Source organism: Brienomyrus brachyistius, unplaced genomic scaffold, assembly GCF_023856365.1.
Source record: "Brienomyrus brachyistius isolate T26 unplaced genomic scaffold, BBRACH_0.4 scaffold40, whole genome shotgun sequence".
Classification (NCBI taxonomy): domain Eukaryota; kingdom Metazoa; phylum Chordata; class Actinopteri; order Osteoglossiformes; family Mormyridae; genus Brienomyrus; species Brienomyrus brachyistius.
In genome coordinates, this window is record NW_026042315.1 from 1,418,352 (window position 1) to 1,440,774 (window position 22,423).

General features: G+C 44.5%; 2 non-coding genes across 2 annotated transcripts; both read right to left on the reverse strand.

Annotated features, from left to right (window-relative positions):
- Positions 1-7,278: 7,278 nt before the first annotated feature.
- Positions 7,279-7,361, reverse strand: trnal-uaa (transfer RNA leucine (anticodon UAA)). The gene has a single exon. It is a non-coding gene; the product is annotated as a tRNA-Leu (tRNA).
- A 289-nt stretch (positions 7,362-7,650) lies between these two features.
- trnal-uaa (transfer RNA leucine (anticodon UAA)) lies at positions 7,651-7,733 on the reverse strand. The gene has a single exon. It is a non-coding gene; the product is annotated as a tRNA-Leu (tRNA).
- Between the last annotated feature and the right edge of the window lie 14,690 nt (positions 7,734-22,423).

The window sequence follows — 22,423 nt, forward strand, 5'->3', positions numbered from 1 at the left end:
TACGAAACCTGTCAAAAGGTAAACTTTGACAGTATGATCGGATTGATTGAAAACTACATCGGAGGTTGTAGGAATAACCCCGCTATAATAACGCAGTACAACAAAATCGAACGCGACATGAAAAGCTTTCGCCTGTTTAATAGGCCTCTAGATAAAAAGGTCAGGGTCGTCTACGACAAACGCAGATTGCTGGCTAGCGGGGAAACTCTGCCTTTCGGTTACTGAAATGTAAAACTAGCAGCATCGCAAAAGGGCTTTTAAAGTTTTTTCTAAAAATCAAAGATGTTCATTTGTTTTAAAATGAAAAGTTTTTTTCAAAGATGTTTTTTAAAATCAAAGTAAGATGTACAAATGTTTTAAACTGAGAAATGTTCCTAGTAAGATGTTTTTAAAAATGAAAAGTTTTTTACAAAGATGTTTTCTAAAAATCAAAGATGTTTTTAAAATGATCATAGTATGATGTTTTTAAAATGTTCATAGTAAGATGTTTTTAAAAATGAAAAGTTTTTTCCAAAGATGTTTTTAAAATCAAAGATGTTTTTAAAATGTTCCTAGTAAGATGTTTTTTATTTTCAAACTTGTGTACTGAAATGTTTTGTACATTTATCACAAGAGTTTTTATTAAAAACTTACCCATGCACTCTGTGTCTGTGAAAGCTGACACTCCTCCAGCAGTGGTTTGCACGTGTGTGTGTGTGTGTGTGTGTGTGTGTGTGTGTGTGTGTGTGTGTGTGTGTGTGTGTGTGTGTGTGTGTGTGTGTGTGTCGTCGGAAAGATTTAAAAGATTAGGGCAGTATTTACCGTTTCGTCAGTGTGTTTTTTTTTTTTTGCAAAATGATGGGTAGCGGCGTGAGAGAGGTCGACTTTGATCACCGTTTAGAACTCCCGTTTACGGCTATAATCGCAGGGGCAAGTTCTTCGGGGAAAACCTATTTCACTAAAGAAATGCTTTTAAATCAGAGTCACTGTTTCATAGGGGGCCCCGTTAAAAAAATTGTGTGGTGTTTCGCTTCCCATCAGCCGCTTTATGATGAACTACGCGATCGGATCAGCGAAATTGAATTTATACAAGGGCTTCCCAAAAGCTGGGAGGACGAGGAGCGCTTCCCCTCAGGCTCCTTGATAATCATCGATGATTTGATGGACAGCGCGTCCGAAAACAAACTCGTGGCAGAAGCTTTCACGAGGTTCAGACATCACCGTCAAATCTCGGTCATCTACCTGGTGCAGAACGTATTTCACCAGGGCAAGTACAGCAGGACTATAGCCCTAAATACGACTTATTATTGTCTGTTTAAGAATGTGCGAGACAGAATGCAAATCAAAGTTTTAGCTCAGCAAATGTTTCCTTGGCAGAAAAAGTTTTTTCTAGATGCCTACCATGAGGCCACAGGGCCCGCGCACGGCTATTTATTGGTCGATTTGAGAGCCACGTGCCCAGAAGAGTTCCGACTCAGGAGCGGATTATTACCGGGGTCGTTACCCATCGTCTTTCTACCGGCGAGCCATTGATTTATCACTACTAAGCTATGTCCGAACATCTCAGGAAACACCTGCCGACCCTTAAAGTTTTACAGAGGACGAGGGGGGTGAAACGTAAAAAGGCTGACCCATCTAACGACATAATTTTGGCTCTCTCCGAAATCTGTCTCAATCTCATAAGAGGTCGCATACCTTTAACCGTAGCTCAATTTACCAAACTCAAGAAACAGAAAAGATTGATTAAACTTTTCGCATGTAAGAAAAACAGCGTCGCTAGGAAACGCGTGGCAATTCTTCAAAAAGGAGGATTCTTATTACCGCTCTTATCAGTGGCTCTGCCATTCGTTACAAGCCTTTTTGCCGGTAAGACGGCTAACTAGCCTTTTCCAGCAACATGAGCCAAGTCAAGAAAATGTTTATGCTCAGCCCCCAGCAACTGCGTACGCTGACCCAGAGGGCGACCCCGCATACCATCGGGGAATCGGCCCTGGGTGAACTCGAACACCAGATGCAGGGTTTAATAAATCAGCCGGCTATGCATCTGGATGAAAAAGTGAAGAGATACAACCAATTGCTACAGAGGTATCTGAATCTAGCCCGAAAAGAGGAAAATCAGGGGCGAGAAATTGTCCTTACAGAGCGGAAAGAAAAAACGGACGAGGAGGAGGAGGAGGGGAGACAGCCTGACGGCGGCGGCGCGACTGGGGACAAATCTGTACAGGAAGTTATCCAGCAAGTGGCGCCTAGGGCTAGAAAGAACGTGGGGTACATCTTGCATAAACTGCTCGATTCCGACGGGGCTGTACGTTGGACCCAGTCGGGTGAACTCATCATCAGAGATAGACCCATTAAAGGTTCCCATATTTTAGATTTGATGAAAACTTTATCGCAGCCTAAATCCCACGCCGGCGGATATCCTAAAGGCTGGGAACCCTTTTTAAACGTGATATCAGAATTAAACATCCCCCTCACGAGCGTGGGTAACATCCAAGCCAGGAAAGCCCTAAGTCATCTTAAAGATTACGGCGGAAGGGATCCCCCGCCTCCCTCCTCCCCTCCTGTGAAACAGAACCTCGGGAGACGTAGAAAACGTATTGTTGACGACTCACCACCACCGCTTGAGGGAACCCCTCACACACCGCGCGATTCCTCCCCAGAATATCGTTTATGGCCTTTAAAGGGTACTCCTTATGCTCCGTGGATAGATTACAACGATTAAGTGTTTTATATACGTGTGTGAAAAAGAATTAAAACGCGTCGGTTAATAAAATGTAAAATTTATTGAATAAAGGGTGTCACGTTTTTATTTTTTCCCCAACATGAATCTAACAAGCATAACAATCTTTAAATAGTTTTAACGAACATACATTTTGCGGCTTTGAAAGTTTATCGGCATTAACACGGCTAATACACTTGTGATATTTCTTGATAAACTCGGATACTAGAGCGTCGTTTTTCCTCAAGTCGTCAGAGTACAACATCATAGTCTCTTGAAATGAAAGTCCCATGAAGCGCCGGTAGAGGAAAAAGGCGACGTGGGCCCCGCACGTGGAAGAAAAGTCATGTTGAACTTGACGCGTATTATACCTTATTTCGGTAGCGTGCCTCCCCAAGAAGCTCATAAAACTCTTTGGGTAGTAAGGGGAATCGGGGGGATAACCGTAAGAATCAAAGAAGGAGGCTTTGCCCTCTTGGGGCTCCAAAATTATCCCGATCCAGTGTTCACCCTCTCTATTCTGGTCATGCGTGTTTGCGACCAGAAAAGCGGGCCTGGTCTCTATGCGGGTGGGTAATAAATCGCTAGGCCACACGCCTCCAAAAGCATCCCCCAGCAGGGGCCGTAAAACGCATTCCAGCTGGTGAGTGTTCATGATGATGATGATGATTAAAAGTCCACCAGAACCTGTCTCTTGGCGTTTATTTCAATCACGCTGTCGAAGCAGGCGTAGACGATGAGACTCATGGTTCGAGGTAGTGGGGCTCTGAACCTTAAATCCAGACGGCACGTGCCGCTGATGGCGGGTGACAGGGCACCGCCGTCCAGCTCGTCGTCTCGGGAGAGATTGAGAGCAAATAGCGAGTATCCGTTTTCAAAATCCTCGCGGTTGATGCATAAGGGCGAATCCTTTAAATGCCTGTTTGTAGCCAGGAAAAGGTTGTAAAACTCTCTGACCGACTGCCTCGCTCTAAAATCGGGCTGGAACGGTTTGCTGGGTATGTGTCGCCCGTTGACTGAGAGGCTCAGAAATTCCAGGTCACAATGCTGAAACCTGAACGGGTTTCTGTTTCGCGTGCCCACGAACGCGGCGTGGTCCACGATCCCCAAAACGATGTAGCGCGGTAAGTTGCCCAGGAAGAGGTTGTCCTGCGGGCAAACCCGCGATTGTGCGGGCAGCGTATAATTTTTAACGACTACCCTGCTTATAGGGTACAGGGCGTTTGCTTTCATGAGAGCGGCCGAGTGACCCAGTGACACCGCCGGGGAGACCTCCACTTTTTTCACAAACAGGCTGGCCCTCAGTATTTTCAGCTCGTAATCGGTGTCATTTCTACACATGAGACTAAAGTCGCTTTTAGCCTTTACAAACTTTAAGCGTATATCCACGTTGTTTAACAGCATTCGTTCGCTGAAAAAAATATCGGCGTGTATAGGACCCATCAGAGAAAACTCCTGAGAGTTTCTACAGAAGGCGGCTCGCTTCTGTAACCCCACGTTGGGGCCCTGCGCTGAGACGTCCACGCTATCCAAGTCGCCCCCGACGTCTTTGTACCAGAGCCCTGCCGAAAACTGACTCTCTAGCGTATCCGTAGAAAAATTGAGCAGGGTCTCTATGACTGACCTATAGGGGTGCGTGGCCGACGAAGAACTGATCAGGACGTCGTTCAGACTCACATCCAGCTGGGAGAATATGCCGTTTAGCGGGTACTGTATAATACCGCAGGGGTCGGCGTCAAGCAGGGGGGCTCCATCGGCCCTAACGATCTTGAGCCTTAGATATAGCAGTGTAGAGTTGAGGTCCACATAGAAATTGCCCGACCCCGGTATTAGGAAATCCAAAACATCCTGATCGGTAATGGAATTTAATGGGTTGATTTCTACATAATTGGTCTGATCTATGGATAATTGCGTCATAGGGGCCGCAAACAGGTCCAATTCAGATTTGGTACATTCAGCCGAGAGCCGGTGAGCTAGAGCCATTCTTGTTTACGCTGCGTTTTCTCTCTCTTAAAATATGTCCCCAGGGGGTTTCCTGTTTCTCTTGGCGGATGGAGACTTGGGAATCCTGACGCCTCTGCCAGATTTATTTTTCTTTTTTTTTTTATGACCTTGCAGCAGGGCTAGAGGTGCTTGGGCTCTCGTTCTACTCCCCCTCCTCCTCCTCCGAGAGAGGAATAGCAGACCCGACCCTTCCTGCTTGGGGTCACCTGTGTTTGTAAAACGGCCGCTGACTACAGAGCTGACTAGATCCGATCCTATTCCTTTGACCGCCGATTTCAAATGAGGTTTCGCTATATCGACCCCACGCTTAAGAAAGGGTAAAACGAATCTAAAAGCCCTACTGAGCATGGACCCCAACCCACGCCCGTACATCACGGGGCTCCCCGCAAAACCGGGGAGCCCATGTCCCGCCTGACTGGTGTAATACGTAATAAATCTCTGTGGATTGTGGTAAGCCATTGTTTTCTTTTTTTTTTTAAACGGGGCGAAAGTGTAGCTTGACGATCGTTTTTCCGTAGGAGAAATTAATCAGAGTATTCTGATCGTTCTTTATCTCAATATGCAAATTCTGTAGGCTCTGCTTGTTCACCGGTACGTACTGCAGCTTGTGGAACGGCAAAGTGACTACGTCGCCGAACGCACCGTCTATTTTAACGGTTCTGAGGAGCGGGACTACAAATTCCCCCACGTGCTGCGGTTCCACGATGTTACAGTAGACGTACATATTGTAGAATCCCGCGTGAATGTCGCCCGGGTAGGGTGAGGTCGACCCGCTACCTCCTCCTAGGTTATACCACTGACCCGGCTCAAAGCCCAGCATGTAGGCCAGAGTAGGTTTAAATTGGATCTTGTATTTATGGTTTCCCGTCATATTAACCCTTCGTGTAATCTCGCTGTATGAGAAGGAAACTTCGGTACCTAATTTTTTTAACGTAGCGTTGATTTCTGTCACAATCTGTTTCAGAGATTCATAATAGCCCACTTTAATTTTCCGAGGAAAAAGGTAAGGTAGGTCCACTAAAGGATCGGCCGCTCTCTTTGCCTCCGCCTCCGTATCCCGCAATTCAAAAGTATTATCCGGGTGTGTAACATTTCGCCACGTGTAACAATACATGATTTCAGCCAGAGCTACTTCGTAAGGCCCCCGTAGCTCTATAGGTCGCGAGAGCATCACGGTGTAATCCGAACTCTGGTTATCGGGGAAGATGGAGAGACAAGAGTTTGACGGTAGCGTGAGGTAAAAAGAGGGGCGGGCGTCCATTTTCTTTTTTTTTCTTTTTTTTCTCTTTTTTAAAAAATTAAACCTGTATCAAGTCCGACCGCGGTATCCACGAATCGAACCTCGAGGGCCAACCCTGCCAATGTACTAAAATCCACTTTTTCCCCTTTCTGTCGGTCTTTGAGCCTATAACCTTCTCGACCTTGAACGCGCGTCTCGGAGATATTTTGACTTTCTGCAGCTCCGCTTCATAGAATGTTCCCTCGAGTATTTCACCGCTCACGTCCCTCAATTTATATACCGGTGGGGATCTGGGTACACGTTCGCATATGACAAAGTACTCGTCCGTAAATGTCTGCTCGTACTTTTTGTCAAATATCTGACTGTGCTTGGAGACTCTCACAGTGTCCCCTATGTTAAACTTAAAACGTGGCCGTGTGCTTTTTTTCTTCAGGGGACCGTATAGATTATCAAATACTAGATGAGCATTATCGGGCCTGACCTCGGCAGGTTTCATTTTAATAGCGCTGTGAAATGACTGGTTGTACCCCTTTATTAGATCGTCCAACACGTCCACATATCGCCGGGTGTTTTTAGCCGTAAAGTACCTGTACATCCTCTCTTTTAACGTTCGATTAAATCTCTCTACGATGGAAGCTTTAAGTTCACTAGCCGTAGTGAAATGGGTGATTTTATGAGTTTTTAAAAGTTTCTGAAAAGTCCCATTTAAAAACTCCTTACCGGCATCCGTCTGTAGCTTGAGGGGGACGCCCCCCTCGGTTAAAATAGAATCAAAGGCCTGGGTTACAGCCGCCCCAGTCTTGTTTCTTAACGCGCGAGCATAGGCTTTTTTAGAAAAAACATCAATCACCGTAAGGAGGTATTTTAACCCGTCGTTGTACGTGGCCAGCCCTTGCATGTCGCATAAATCGGCCTGCCACTGATACATGGCTCTCGGAACAAACACTCTGTTCCTGGGGAAATTCTTTTTAACCGGTTTATGTAAAGTATAACTGTCTTGCATAGACAGCCAGTCTCTGATGTCATCAGCAGCCACTTTTTTCCCCGTATCTTGCTGCACGGCTCTCTGCAGTCTGGAGACACCTCCGTATGACCCCGGTTGGCTGGGGTCATAGTACGAACTGCTCAAGACGCGAGCTGTAGTCTTGGCAACAGACATGCTTTTCACACACTGAGTGGGGGGAGAGCGGGGGTGCGGCGTTTTATAGCTGACTGTGGATGGGGGGTTGTTAGGAGACTGAGTGAACATCAGTGAAATTTTTGTGTGTTTTTTCTACATTTAACCCATATTGTGTAGTTTGTTTTTTTTAAATTATTATTATTTTACAAAAGAGTTTAGCTGGGGTGGGGATCGAACCCACGCGGACATACGTCCATTGGATCTTAAGTCCAACGCCTTAACCACTCGGCCACCCTGCTCAGCATTTTTTACCTGTTATTTACAAAGACTATTACAACGGTATTCAAGTTTTATTTTTTTTTTATTTTTGCAATTAGTGAAAGATATATATATATATATTTAAAAAAAGCTGGTATACAATTTGTGAAGGTTACATTTTCAAAATGCAGGTATACATTTAGTTACAGCCGTGACAGTTGTTGAGGTAAGAGACTGAGTGAACATCAGTGAAATTTTTGTGTGTTTTTTCTACATTTAACCCATATTGTGTAGTTTGTTTTTTAATTATTATTATTTTACAAAAGAGTTTAGCTGGGGTGGGGATCGAACCCACGCGGACATACGTCCATTGGATCTTAAGTCCAACGCCTTAACCACTCGGCCACCCTGCTCAGCATTTTTACCCATTATTTACAAAGACTATTACAATGGTATTCAAGTTTAAATTTTTTTTTATTTTTGCAATTAGTGAAAGATATATATATATATTTTAAAAAAGCTGGTATACAATTTGTGAAGGTTACATTTTCAAAATGCCGGTATACATTTAGTTACAGCCGTGACAGTTGTTGAGGTAGATTAGCGATGTCACATGCAGTAAAGTGGATATAGTGGCTTTTTCAACGATACATGTATGTAGAGTAGAAAGCATCTGATTAACATCGATAGGCTGCTTATCATGAAATTTAGAGGTGACTACATCTACTATTAAAGCGTAAAATACAAAAATGTGATTACAGTCAAATTCATTGTCAGGAATACAAGATAGACAAGCGCGTATGAGACTTTCGGGGGAATGTCTTTCTCCCTCTGACATCAGTTGAGTAAGTAAATCCATCCCCCGCTGATAATTTTCTCCGACTTGAGAAATCTCAAATAACACTCTATGAAAGCAGCAACAAGCATAATCATCCCGACAATCGCTTTTATCAATAGCACGCAACAATAGTGGACTAACTTTTTCTAAAAAAACATTTAACATAAACCGCCGTAAGGGTCTGCTGATACCGTTCCCCATCACAAGATGCTTTTTGTTTTAGTCTCGGGCCTCCCAACGAGTCAGAAATTCTTCTTCCAGGATCTGCTTAAACGCTGGGTTCTGCTCAAACAGATCTTGTTCCAGTCGAGTGATTTCCACCATGCCGTTGCGGGCCTCACGCAGATCGTACAGGATAGCTTCCACTGCCCCCTCCAACCTGCCGGCGGCCGCTCGGATGCCCAGGGTCGATAGAACGTGGGTCAAGGCGGGTGTCAGCCGATCGGTCCAGAGGTCACGCAACACAGAGTCAAAGTGTATGTAAAAGTAATTTCTACCTGGGGGAAACAAACAAGGGTGTTGTCTCTGACTGGGGTGATCCACTTCACAACCGTAGCAGTTTCTCTCTTGATGCTTCCTGATGACTGAGGTTAAAAGGCCCACTATCATAGCCTTAATACAAGTCAGCATCCCACGGCAGAGAGCCGGTCTGGAGAGAAGCGTGCAGATCTCAGGCGTCGGAGGGTCCTCTCCAGGATCAGAGGCCGGTGATGATGGGGGGGTTGGAAGGAGCTCCCCGGGATCAGAGGTCAGGGTTGCTGCTGGAGCCTCATTGTCCCCGCTTTCACCGTCGCTATAATTTGCTGCTGCTCCTGCTGCTGCCATGATGTTTGTGAAAAGGGGTTGTAACAGAGTCCACTTTATATAGCGACGGCGGGTGAGGGGGTGAGGGGGGTCCTTACGGCGTAGGGTTTGTCATCTCTTGCATCTGCTTACGCCCCCGACTCTCCTTAAACATCGCTTGGTAGTAACCAGACTTTTCTTGAATCATCTGCATCCAAATCACAAACGGTATTCTCAGGCCAAAACAGTCGCATTTAGGCCACTGCCATATATTCACCATTCTCTTGTCCAGCTCCCCGGTCGCGTCCCACTTCATAATGGTGGTACGCTGTTTACGAGCATCTCTATAGTGCATCTCCATTCTTCCAGTCTCGACCTCAAGGTCGGGGTCGGTGCTCTCCTCCATCATCGGGGTAACGACAGTCTTCAAGTTTCCCCATTCCGTTTCGGAAAAAGTCACCAGATACGGGTCGTCTTTCGGGGGGTCTGGGCCGTCTCCGGTGACCTGAAAGACGCGCAGTTCCTCCGCAACGTTGTCAAAGAGGCAGACCAGTTTATTCCCGTTGGGCAGCTCCCAGATAGCCCTCGGGTCTTCCGACGGTCGCATCATAGGTACCCGTCTACGTGCCGTATGAATCTTCCTGGGAGCCCCCGGAGGCTGCATAATGGCCTCCTGCTCCTGTTGAGTCTTAGAAGGTGAGGTTGAATCTTTCATTTCGGAAGTCCCAGACATGTCTGTATTTTTTGAAAAGATAGAGTTGGCCCTGCAGCGCGAAGCTCCCTATATTCTACACGGCCTGCTCGTGGGGGCGTGGTACGGATGAAGATGATGCCTCTAGGAGGAGGAAAAGGCCCCCCGCTCGACGTAATACAATTTAATTGTCTCTGTCACCCCATATCTGCACGGTCATGTATGACAAACAAAACTATAAACAGAATTTACTGGCGGGGAAATTGTCAGACTTGATGTATGACCAGGTGGTACGGCCTTGATGATGCTACTCGTGCCTGTGTAAGAAAATTATCTGTAATTTGGGACGTATGTGAAAACAAAACTTTAAACAGAATTTACTGGAGGGCAAAAGTGTCAGACTCGATGTATGGCCCGCGTGGCCGGGTAGGGGGGGCGCCTCGATGGCCAGGTGGCACGGCCCTGCAGAATTTACTGGCGGACAAATTGACAGACTCGATGTATGTCTCGACTTATGACCTTTACAAATTGGCGCCATACGCCGATGTGATACAAACGCTTGCGTGAGGAAAAAACACACGGTCAAAACTAGCGCCGAGCGTTTTTATTGGACGATAGACCCTGCACCTCCTCCTCTCATTCTTTGCTCCAACTTTACCATTTTATCCCACAGTCTCTCACAGTTTCTCTCAGACTCGCGCAGCAGCACGCCTCTCAGCTCTCCCGCATCGCTCTCTCCGAGGATTATCCAAAGCCGTGCGGACCTTTCCGCGCTACCGCACCAGTATGTGAATAAGTCCTTTGCTGATTCTCCGAAGCCCGGGGACCTTACCACGCTACCGCACACCGTACGCTCGCGCTCCATCAGGTAACCCAGCCACGCTCACTCCCGCCCGCGCACCACAAAATAATAATAATAATAACTTATTCAAATAACACACGCTCATAAGCACTCTCATCAATATCATTTTTAAAATAATACACACTCATAAGCACTCTCCTCAATATCATTTTAAAATAATAAACATTTAAAATAAGCATTTAAAATAATAAATAAATAAATCCAAATACCATTGCAGCACTAACACAACCAACCCAGGCCCCCTAAGCCACAATCATTTAAAATAATAAATAAATAATTAAATACAAATACCATTGCAGCAGTTACACAACCAACCCCCCGGGGAAGAAGACAAAAAAAAATATTTAAATAAATAATTAAATCCATATGCTATTGCGTCAGTTACACAACCAAGCTCAACCCACTACAACATAAGCTCCGCCCACTGAACTTTTGAACGTGACCTTTGACCCGACCTGTCATTTTGACAAAAGCGGTATCCTTCCTCTCTCTCTTGCAAGGTTGCTATTTGTGGACTATAGCTCCGCATTTAACACTATCCTTCCGAACAGACTGTTCCATAAAATGGCATCCACCATAACATCTGCTTTTGGATACAGGATTTCCTAACCAACCGACCACAGTCTGTCAAGATGGGTCCCCACCACTCCTCCTCCCTGTCTCTCAGTTCTTGTACTCCCTGTATACATATGATTGCAATCCAACCCACAATACTAATGTCATCATGAAATGTGCCGATGACACAGCTGTGGTGGGCCTGATTAGCAGTGGAGATGAGACAGCATACAGGGAGGAGATTGGCAGACTGGTGTACAGCTAACAACTGGATGTTAAATACCAAGAAAACAAAGGAACTCATCATTGGTTTTAGAAGGAAAAGGGTGGATCACCAGCCTCTGGTGATAAATGGGGAAGTTGTGGAGAGGGTGTCAACATTCAAGTTCCTGGGCACACACATATCGGATGACCTCACCTGGACAAATAACAGAATTTGCTTGATCAGGAAGGTGCAGCAAAGACTGTACTTCCTGAGAGTTCTCAGGAGAATCAACCTGCCACAACCTGCCACAACATCAGAGTGTCCTGACCTATGGTGTCTTGGTGTGGTACAGCAGTAGCTCTGCAGCTGACAAAAATGCCCTGCAGAGAGTAATCAGAGCTGCTGAGAAAATAACCAACACACACCTACCTACCCTGGAATATATCTTCAACCCCTGGTTCCTCCGCAAAACATCAAATATCATAAAGGACTCATCCCACCCTGCTCATAATCTCTTCCAACGTTTGCCGTCAGGCAGACAGACGATACAGGACAATAAAAACACACACCACAAGACTTTTGAACAGTTTTCACACAGAGGCCATCACCACCCTGAATGACGCTATGAAGTCGCTAAAACATTGATTGTGGAATGACATGTATCCTTATTTTATGCCAGTTACTACTTTGTTTTGACAATACATGGCTGGTACTTTAAAATTACTCTGTGTGTGATTAATTTCTTTTAATTTAATTTAGGCTTATTTATTAGTTTTCTTATTTATTTATTTGTTTATTTTAAGATAAGATTTTCTGTATTTTCTTTATGTGGGTGTGATGCAGGGGAGGCATGGTGGTGCAGTGGTTAGCACTGTTGCCTCACACCTCTGGGACCCGGGTTCAAGTCTCCGCCTGGGTTACATGTGTGGAGTTTGCATGTTCTCCGCATGTCGTCGTGGGGTTTCCTCCAGGTACTCTGGTTTCCCTCCACAGTCCAAAAACGTGTTGGGGATAATTTGGCTTGCTAAATTGCCCGTAGGAGTGCATGCGTGAGTGAATAGTGTGTGTAAGTGTGCCCTGCGATGGGCTGGATGTAGCACACTTTCATGTTTCTGTGAAAAGTGATTCCAAAGTGAATCTTTACTCACTAAAACAATTTCACCGCATTGTTGTTCTTGCTCTACAATATTGTCATCTATACGTTTCATAAGAATAGTACACTTGTATGATCCATCAGTTTCCTTTATGAAATACTTAACAAATACCATCTCAGCCAATTTGTGTAACGGTCTTGATAATTGTACAGATGAATTCTGGGTAGATTTGGGCACGCCTCAGAGTCGTAGTGTGAGCGGTATGGGAGCGAAATTGGAGCGAGACAGAGCGACTGCTCCAGCCTTAATTAAAAAAACCGCTCCGCGCTCTGAACAAATTCCGCCTGCTCCACTCCTCGCTCACGCTCCGCTCACATGCTCTGGAGCACGTTTGTTTTTACTGTAACCCAATACTGTAGGATCCAGGGTTTACCTCCCACAGGAGGGAGAGGAAGAATTTTGACACCGCAGCAGGAGGATGCTGTGGTGCAGATGGTGATCGCCAATAACAGTGTAAGGCGGAGAGAAATCCACGAGAACATTATTGCCGATAACAACATATTTGCAAAGATCAACACTGTTAGCACAACTGTTTGTCTCAAGTTGTTTTAAAAAGGTAGCGAGGGTTATTTCTATTGCAATGAATACGGTCAGAGTAATAGGCTGGATGAGCCCTATAAAGGGCTTACTTTTATTGTTGCAGGCTGTTGGTCCGTGGCACCTGAACACTTCTAAACCTGTGGATTCCCATCTGCTCTCCAGTCTGCAGCACTCCTGTTTGTAAGAACCTGTGTGATCATTAAACCATGTGGATTGTCTGCCGGTTTTTCCACTTTATCTTTCAAAGACGCTGTTTCTTCTAAAATCAGTTATGTGCCCCCTGGTCATATGTATAGTAATTCATTTGCGTGCTCCCACTTGAAGAAATTTCTTAAAGTCAGTCTAACAATTCTCCTTTGTCAGTGTGATGACTTCAGTGTGAGCCTTTTACCTGTAGAGCATTTTGGCTCTATTACACTAGACTTCTGCAGTGGCTCAACTTTCTACGTATTTGACTGTTTAGTAGTAATTTTGGGCACAGAATGTTCTCCTCTTCATACAGGACTGTGTAAAAGTCTTGAGCTGTCAAAGAGGATGATGTTCAAATGATCTTCATGTTGGTGTAGAACTATAAAATGATGTCTGTCAGAACATGGCAGCTCTGTCATTTCACAGCCTCTCCGACAGTCACCACAGTATCTGCAGTCCCACCCCATGCATACAGCTATTTTTTGACTTGACCACTATCACACCTCTTATGGCTAATTAGTACCTCTTTGACTTTTGTTAACTTATTAAATTAATGAGTAAAATGAGCTGGTGGTGAAGTTTACATAATACTGTACGTGGAACGGCTGAGGTGCCCCTGAGGAGATGTTTGGGAACTGAAGAGGTGTTTATCTCACCACCCAAAAAGGCATCAGTAGCGTTTTGGAGAACAGAAGAAATACTTGTGAGTTTAAATTGTGTTTCTTTTAATTTCCATCCATCCATTTTCCAAACCGCTTATCCTACTGAGTTTAATTTGCATATATTCTAATGTTAAATAGTCCTTTTTCTGATCAATTATGTAATTACTACTCGGACGAACAGCATTAAACATTTTCTTTGGCGGCCCAAGACTTTTGCTCAGTATTGTAGGTAAGAGTCTTTAGAAAAAGGACAGGAGGTACTGTGAGCTTTGAAGGACACGTTACCAGCTGTATCTGTGCAACGCGCTACAGCAAAAGATTGAAAGGGTCTGCTGAGCAGAGCGAGGAATCGAGGCAGCGGTGAATGAAACTGACGAGAGGCAGACTGACACAAGTGTTTCCTTATATTATTCCATAAAGGAACTGCACAACAAACAACAATAACATGATGACCATGAATGACAAGTTACACTAAGGATGGTAAGGCACACACACGGCGAGTAATTACACAATGGCTAAGAGATCCGAGGATCAGGCAAGAACCGAGGACAGCCACAGTTAAAGGCACAGGTGACAACCCAATACACAGCACAAACTACAAACAGGGGCTATATACAAGACATACACAGGGCTATACACACGCGCTCACTGGGACATGCAGATGCTGCCGGCACTACAGTATGATAGCGTATTGGAATTATACACAGTTCAGTACAGTATCGTAATTTGAAAAGCATTTGAAACAGCTGTACTGTACATTGTCAAAAAAATCTGTAAATAGCGACACTGTCTATTGTATTACCTTATATCCATGTAATACATATACAAATGTCAGATGTTAATCTGCCTGAGACATGAAGAAAAAGGGAAAAAATCGGTTATAATGGTCATCGGCTTATAGCGATCAATTTCACCCAGACAGATGTGATCACTGTATATAGATTCCACTGTATTACCAGCTATAAAGGCAAGAGGCATAGCGGAAACTCGCTGACTTCACTTGAGTGAGATGCCTGAATGGCTGTCATGCTCTCCTTAGCATGTATTATTCAGCTCCATTCATGTAAGTTTTGCAGAAGGCTTACTGAGCTTCCATTTTGAGCAAACTGTGCCAGTCATAAGCACAAGTCTGCCTGTTGCTCCAGTGGCCTAATGGAAGAGGCACTGGTCTTCTGAGCCAGGGACAGAGCTGGACTGGGCACCTGGGATACATAGGAAATTTACAGACGAGAGGAGGCCATTCGGCCTATCAAGCTCGTCTGGGCAGAACTTACCTAATAGCTCAGAGTTGTTAAAATCTTATCTACTGTAGCTCTGATTTAAAGAAACCCAGGGTTTTACCTTGGGCTACACTAGCAGGAAGACTATTCCATACTCCAACTACACGCTGTGTAAAGAAGTGCTTTCACAAATACATTTTAAAATGTCCTGCCGCTAATTTCCCCCTATGGCCACAAGTTCTAATATATAAACTAATATTGAAATAGCCATTTGGCTGAACAGCATCCAGACCTGTTAGAATCCTATATACCTGAATCATGTCCCCCATTAGTCTTCTTTCCTAGAGGTTGAACAGATTCAGTTCAGCTAACCTCTCCTCATAAGACATTCCTCTAAGACCAGGAATCATTCTTGTAGCCCTACGTTGCACCCTTTCCAAGGCAGCAATGTCCTTTTTAAGGTATGGTGACCAAACCTGCACACAATATTCTAGGTGGGGTCTTACCAAGGAATTGTACAGTATAATTGTAGCATCACCTCCCTTAACTTAAACTACACACACCTAGAGATGTAACCTAACATCCTATTGGCCTTTTTAATTGCTTCCCCAAACTGACGAGAGTAGAACATGAAAGCATCAACATACGCACCGAGGTCATTCTCACAATCAGCTAACTTTATTTCAGTGGAACCCATAAAATATCTGTACTTTATATTTCTGCTCCTTTCATGGATAACCTTACATTTATCTACTTTAAATTTCATCTGCCAGGTATCAGCCCAGTTGCTAATTAAATCCTATTGTAGCCTCTCCGCTGCTAGATCAGTATCTGCTACATCACGTACCTTGGTGTCATCAGCAAATTTAACCATTTTACTGTATGTATTGACGTCACTATCATTGGCGCAAATTAGGAACAATAGTGGTCCTAAAATTGAACCCTATGGTATCCCACAATGAACGCAGGCCCACTGTGACATTGTGCCTCTAATAACTACCCACTGCTTCCTGTCTGTAAACCAGTTTTTGATCCAGGCTGATACAGTTTGTAAAAACCCTGTAGCTTTGACCTTAAGGACTTCTGGAAATCTAATAATTCAATGAATCTACATGGTGGTGAGTTATTTGTGTTCTCTACTGTGAACACCCATGTACAATAATCATTAAATTCATTTACTATATTAATTTCATTTTCAATTATAAAGCCCTTACTATCCTGTAGATTAGTGATTTCAGCTTTTAGAGCTTTTTTGGAGATAAAACATTGGAAGAAACTTTTAATGTCATACTTGTCATTCATTTTTTAACTCAACCTGTAGACTCCTGCCTTATTTTGAAATCATTAGTTATCTTCCATTTGTGGAAGAGAGCCCTTCTCCCCCGGACTTTATTCTTAATTTCCTTAGTAAACCACCTTGGTTGTAGTTTCCTAGATTTAGTTCTGCTGGTAACAGGTATGAAGTCCTCTTGTCCTTTTAAAAAATTCCCATGCCTCTTCAACCGTTTTGCTATTTAACTTGTTCACAGTTTCTAGTTTCAGTCTCATACCATTAAAGTTTGCCTTCCTCACAATATATTTTTTTCTTTTGGATTTTACTCTTCTGACACGAAAATTAGCCTGAAATTTAACCATGTTATGATCACTACTGTCCAGTGGTTCTAAAACCTCTAATTTTTCAATCCTATCCTGGTTATTAGAAAAAAGAAGATCAAGAATGGCTTCTCCCCTGGTAGGGGTATTAAACTGAGTAAAAAAACAATCCTGTACCACTTCCACCATCTCCAGTTCATTTACAGAAGAGCCAGAGACTGTGTCCCACTGTATCCCTGGTAAATTAAAATCACCCATAACCACCACATCATTTTTATTACTCATAATCCTGATGTCGTCATACAACATTCTGCTTTCCTCTGCAGCTACATTAGGTGTCTATAACAAACACTGACAATTAGGCCATTTGAGTTTTTAGCATTTATTTTAGCATCTGTCATTTCCGTACTGGGCATCTTCCCAGGGCTACGGGGACCTTCAGAATTCATTATGCCCCCCCCCCCCCCCATTATGTACTGGGGATCCCAAAGTGGAGGGGTGGGTTTGGGTCCCATCTAGGATGACTCCTTCTCTTTATCATATTGATTGTTGCGATGAACCAAGGCAGTAGAAAGTGTAACAGGAAGCTTCATCACCATACCAGGTCTGAGGCTTAGAACGGCCATGTCCTCTGCTGGGTCTCACTTTGTCTATGGCCAACAGCTTTTACCTGCTTGTCATGGTTAAATCAGGCATCGCTTGAGGAAGGCTCATGCTGCACCTCACAGGGGCTTTATAACCTAGGGGTCTCTGAAAAGAAGCACTAAGTACCATTATGTGTGTCCAGAGCCCCTTTGCTGTTTAAAGTGGACACACTAAGAAAACACTCACCCAGCCCCGACTGTGCAGCAGAGTGGCGCAGAGGAAGTGTGCTGGGCCCATAACCCAGAGGTCGATGGATTGAAACCATTCTCTGCTATGTTGTCTCTCTTTTCTTATGCCAAGTTTAAGTGCTTCACAGCAAATTGCTGATCTTTCCTTCATTAAGGCTCTTATCCCCAGTGTTCAGAGGTTTTCAAAGGGGGGTGTTTTGCCCCCCTTTCCTCAGCTCTTCTTTGAAATTCTGCTTCTAAGGTCAGCATCCCAGACACCTTTTCACTGATGCTGATGACACTGATAGAGATGGTGAAACATGGCACCAAGATAGAAGAATGAGTGAAGCACCAAGTACTCTAAAGTGTGTTATGATACCCTTTGCTATTTAAAGTAGAAACACTGAGGAAAGACTCAGCTGGTCATTGTTCTACTACCTGCAAGCCGATCATTAGTGCATCTCCAGCCAACCGCCTCTGCTGTTTTACAAAATTCACAGCTAATCAGCTCAAAAATTTGTCAGACTTTTTCATTTTCTGTTGGCATTTAAACCCCTGACCGCTAGATGGCAGTGATGTAATCTATCTTCAGCCATCTGACTCATCCACTCCAACGTAAACAGAGTCAAAAACCAAAATGGCAATGCATGCAGGCACAGCGGCCTGGAGCTTTTCAATGCTACGCTTTTGTTGTGTAATATCTGACAATGTGCTACTGGTTTCTTTGCTTCTAGCACCAGAATTTTTTCTTTATTTTTATTCTTTTTTATTTTTGGTCTATGTATCTTTAGCTTTTATATGTATTTTATCTGTATTTATACTCTGTAAGTGTTAGTCTGTAGTTTTATGCTTACTATGGCGTCTACAGGCTTGCTCCAAATTACATCTCATTGTATTTTCACAGTGACAATAAAAGCATCTCACCTTATCCAAGGTTGGAGGTTGGATAAGGGCGCACCGCTAAAGTTTAGCTTTAGCAAACCTAGCTGTTGTGTTCACTGACTTATTACAACCTTAGAACACTAGGTGGCAGTGTCGAAAGGCAGACACTGTAGAGACGAGAAAGGAAGAAGTGTGATGAGTAGAGTGAGACGAATACGAACATCCGTACTGCTGTGCTACCTTGATGTTTTTGATGTAATGCTTGTTAAGTAAATAGCATTTCGTTTAACAGCATTTGTATATTCTCTGGCCTGGTTATTCGAGTGCTACACTACATTTCTGGCGACGAGTTTTGTGTTTTCACCTCTTCTTTTTTTTGCTGACTCACCATGGCTGGAAACGTGCCTGCACCTCCGATGTTTTTGCCGTGCCCGGGAGAGCCCCCGATACCTTTCGACATGTGGATGCGGATTTTCAAGAACTACCTACTGGTAATTAATGCAACGGGAAATGCTTGGCCTGAAGCGCGCAGGAGAGCTACGCTACTCCACTGTCTCGGAGCCGAGGGACAACGGACTTTCTACTCGCTACCAGATACAGGTGACTCCTTTGACTCTGCTGTCACTGCTTTAGAGAAACATTATACACCTAAAGTAAACGTTGTTGTGGAACGACATACCCTCAGACAGCGAAAACAAGCACCTCACGAGACTATTATACAGTATGCGGCCGTATTGCGTGATCTCGCTTCAAAATGTGGATTTGATGATAAAACCGATGAGATGATCCGTGATCAGCTGATTGAACATGTGAATAACTCAAACATAAGAGAGAGGCTCCTGCTCGAATCGGATCTGACACTGGACAAAACCTTAACACTCGCATCACAAGTAGAATCTGCTGTTCAACAAGCAAAAACAATAGCAGGAAAGGACAGTGTCTCAGTGCAAGCTGTACAACCTCGTTCACAATTCACTAAAAAGAAATACACACAGCACATTCATCCTAATAAGCCATTCAATGCCTCCACTACATCTTCCCGCAGCTGTTTCAGGTGTGGTTCTAACACACATCTGGCTAATTCTTCTCAGTGTCCTGCAGCCAAAGCAACTTGCAAGTCTTGCCATAAAGTTGGACATTTTTCTCGTGTTTGTCGCTCATCCAAGACAAGTGATGTACGTGAGATTCAGCTACCTAAACTGACTGTGCTATACTTAAACAACACTTGCCATGCACCACATACACTTACATGCAAAATCAATATCAGTACTCCTGCTTCTCTTACCAAAGAGCATGAAATGGTTGTTGACACAGGATCAGGAGTATCTATTTTGCCACACCACATCTATGTTCAGTATTTCAATGACACACCACTACTTCCACCTGTTAGTCAGCTAGTGACTTACACAAGGAAGAGAATTCCTGTGCTTGGTTGCCTACAAGTCAAAGTGAGTAGAGGAGTTCTCACTGCCCCAGTTACATTTTACGTGGTGAAGAAGGGCACTTCTCTTTTAGGAAGAGATCTCATGAAAGCCTTAAGCATCTGCATTGAAGGTAACACTACCCTCCCTCCCGTGTTTACCACAAACTCTGCATCTGCTCCCTGTATCCGTACTGCTAGTGCTGTTAGCTGTGTGACTGTTTCAACCGCTTCCTGCATCCCTACTACTCCAGACATTGGTTGTGCACAAAACTTTGTGCATAAGGTGAAAATTGACCCCACTGTTAAACCAGTACGCCAGAAATTACGACGCCTGCCTTTTGCTGTAAGAGCTTCTGTCTCAGCTGAACTTGACCGCTTGCTGAAAGCTGGTGTGATTGAGAAAATTGATGCATCACCTTGGGTTTCGCCTATTGTAGTTACAGGACAGAAAACTGGTGGAATACGAATGTGCACAGATCTCCGTGAACCAAACAAGGCTGTGGTCACAGATTGCTACCCTCTACCTCATGTGGATGAACTGCTTGCAAATTTACAAGGTGCAAAGCTGTTTTCTACAATCGATCTGGCTAATGCATACTACCAGTTGCCTCTTCATTAAGATAGCAGAGACCTTACAGCATTCATCACACATGATGGTCTGTTCCGATTCTGCAGAATTCCTTATGGCCTCACATCAGCCCCCTCAGCCTTCCAGAAAATGATGGCTGACATTCTCAACGGTCTTCCAGGTGTTCAAAATTATTTGGATGACCTTATTGTCTATGGCAACTCCCCTGTTGAGCATGACCAGAACCTCAACGCTGTCCTCCAAAAGCTGAAGGAGGCTGGATTGGTTCTCAATGAGAACAAATGTCACTTCAGGAAAACCTCCCTACGCTTCCTAGGTCATGTCATTACTGTAGATGGCATTCTTCCTGACCAAGAACACATTAATGCTGTCCTGAAAGCCCCTCCTCCATCTGACGCTGTTGCCCTGAGATCGTTTCTGGGCCTAGTGTCCTGGTATTCAAAGTTTCTGCCTAACTTTGCGACGGTTGTGGCTCCTATGCGTGCCTGTGTCAGTGAAAAAGACACATTTACATGGTCTCCTGCAGCACAAAGCAGCTTTGAGGAAGTTAAGCAACTTCTTGTGGACAGTCCTGCGCTTGCTCTTTTTAACCCTTCTCTACGACCGGTAATTTCCACAGATGCAAGTGACTATGGACTTGGAGCTGTCTTTGCACAAGTACAACCTGATGGCACAGAGAAGCCTGTGGCTTTCGCTTCCCGCACACTGACTGAAACGGAGAGGAAATACTCGACTGTTGAAAAAGAAGCACTTGCTTGTGTGTGGGCTACAGAAAAATGGAGAACATACCTGTGGGGACGTCGTTTTACTCTCCGCACAGATCACCAGGCATTGACAACACTGCTCAGCACAAAGGGAATCGGTCGGGCTGGTATGCGGGTTGCCCGCTGGTCTGCACGCCTGCTATGTTTTGACTATGATGTTGTCTATCGACCAGGCTCCCAGAACTATACGGCTGATTGTCTCTCGCGCCTTCCCCTGCCTGCGCCTCCTGACTCTATTTCAGATTCAGAACCCGAGATGGTGGCACATATTTCTGCTGTCCTAAGCTCCCTTCCAGTGGCTGACTTCAACTCTGCTTGTTCTTCTTGTCCTGAACTGTCAGCCCTGCGCTCACAACTTGAAAGTGGTTGGCCTCCATCGGTTAAATCAGTAAGTGGTGTACTAGCCCTATACTATAAGATCAGAGATGAGCTCTCCGTCAAGGATAACTACATCCTCAGAGGCTCAAGACTCATCGTGCCACTCTCCTTACGACACGCACTGATCATGCTTGCACATGAGAGTCATCAAGGAATCGTCCGCACAAAGCAACGTCTGCGCGACCTCTACTGGTGGCCAAAGATGGACTCACAAGTTCAGTCTTGCATTGCTTCATGTATACTCTGCCAGGTTAATGATAAAACAGCTTCTATTCACCCTGCTCCTTTGCAACCAGTCCCGCTGCCTGATGGACCATGGAAGAAACTTGGCCTTGATATTGTTGGACCCTTTAACACTGCAGTTTCTGCTTGCAAACAGGCGGTATTCAGGGCTAACGGGGGTTTATTTGGGACGACAGGACCAGGAAACATTCACCCACGCCGAATCCACAATGACAGACAAAGGGAACAGGTCAGACCAGGACTTAAATACAACGAGACTAAGCAAAGAAATCAGACAACGCTGGAAACGATCAGGGAAGCACACGTGGGAATTCAGGGGGCGTGGCACACATGAGGAGCCGACGAGCAGGGCATGACACATACATACATACAAACGCACACCCACTGCCACCCCAGTCTTGTCTCTTAACGCACACGCGTAGGCCTTTTTGGAAAAAACATCAATCACCGCAAGCAGATACTTTAACCCATCATTGTACGTCGCCAGCCCTTGCATGTCGCATAAATCGGCCTGCCACTGACACATGGTTGTCAGTACAAACACTCTGTTCCTGGGGAAATTCTTTTTAACCGGTTTATGTGAATTTGTACATTTGTACATCTTACTTTGAAAAACTTTCATGTTACATTTTAAAACATTTGTACATCTTTCTTTGAAAAACTTTCATGTCACATTTTAAAACATTTGTACATCTTACTTTTAAAAACTTTCATGTTACA